Source organism: Trachymyrmex cornetzi, unplaced genomic scaffold, assembly GCF_001594075.2.
Source record: "Trachymyrmex cornetzi isolate Tcor2-1 unplaced genomic scaffold, Tcor1.1 scaffold1397, whole genome shotgun sequence".
NCBI lineage: Eukaryota > Metazoa > Arthropoda > Insecta > Hymenoptera > Formicidae > Trachymyrmex > Trachymyrmex cornetzi.
This window is the reverse complement of record NW_017295979.1, coordinates 10306-12069: the sequence shown is the minus strand read 5'-3', so window position 1 is coordinate 12069 and position 1764 is coordinate 10306.

Genomic DNA, 1764 nt, shown 5'->3' with positions numbered 1-1764 from the left:
CTGCCAATCGAACACGCTCTTGACACTGAGTGCAGCCAGTGCACCCCAATCGAAAACGCTAAAAGCTAATCAATGCACTGCTCTGAATCAGTGCTAACCAATTCGATTGGCTTCACTTCAGAGCAAAGAGTTCGGCTACAAAAATGATATTGTTTGCGAATTCGATTACGAAACGGTTAGTTATATTAATGAATTACATGTATTTTTATTTTTACCTAAATACCGATATATCTTACATTTAATTGTTAATTGTTAATTGTTAATTGTTTAAAAATTTCTGAATTTTCATATAATAATTGTAATTTATTAAATGTTTCTCTCTTTAGACGAAGGTATCGTTGAAACTACAATAAATATATTAATTAGGTTATAATATATAGTTTTAATTATACAAATATCACGTACATTATAAATTTGTGTTAAGAGGGTAGTCTGCTTTACAAGGTCAAAAAAATCGATTTTTTTTATTGCTTAAATCGATAGATAAACTATCCAAGAATAGATTCCCAAAAGGATATTCTAATCCTATCCAAAGTATTTGTGACGGCCGAGAGCAGGTAGGCGCGGAGCGCCTACCTGCAAGCGACGAACGAACTGAAAAATTTTAAACACGATGCTCCATTAATTAACAGCGATATCGAGAAACATATTTGCCCAATTTACAAAGATCTGTCGAATAATGACCTTTCAACGCGATGTCTTGGTGGTCATACTCAAAACCCAAACGAATCATTCAATTCAACGGTGTGGCATATGGCGCCAAAACATTTACATTCCGGCAAAAAAATTGTCCAGATAGCTGCATATATGGCCGCAGGCATTTTTAATGAGAGATACTTATCCATCCTGATGACAATGCAGCTGCTGGATTTACGCATTGGCCAGCAATGCAAATTATAATTTGCAAATAATTATTTGCCGATACTACTGACGAATAGCGGATTGAGCGAAAGAACGCGCGGCAGTCACTCAGCAGCAAAGAGGCCAGGACAGCTCGAAGAACCAAACAAATTCATCTTCATGAATACTACGAGGAAGCTGAAGGCCTCTTATATGGTGCAGGAATCGCTGATTAGCAGATTATTGATGTAAGTAGTCAATAAATCAAACTTTTTCCGACCGCAAACTTTAAAGCGTGTTTTCTCGAGTTTTCATTTTTACGATTTTTCCTAAACTGCGTGCACGATAGCAAAAAAAAAACATTTGACCGATCGACAAAAACCAAAGTGCATTCTCTTCACAACTAAATTCCCTTGAATATGAACTAAAAAAATTATTAAAAAAGTCTATTTTAATAATTTTTACATCATGTCAAAGTCAAATTTAAACATGTAAAAATGCATAATTTGTGTTCAAACTACAAATAATTATCATTATGCCTCTTTTTTCGGAATTTTTTTAGTTTATATAGAAGATATACATGTCTAAATTAATAATCCGTTTAATTTTTCATTTCAGACAAGAATTGCGAGCGGCATCGTGTACGCAGATGGACAACTCCAGAGCCGGGGCGCTCCACACAATAGCCTCTACATCCACCATTTTCTATTAAATTGTTCCATAAAAATTCACTTTATACCCTTTGAACACATATTAAAATGAGGCATAAACGTTTAAAAAGCTTAATTATTTTTTCCCTTCTAAAAAAATTCCCAAAGTATTGCTATTTTTTGGCCTTGTAAAGCAGACTACCCCCTTAATTTGGAATTTTATAATTATCAATAATAATAATAATAATTTTATATAATAATAATAATAATAATA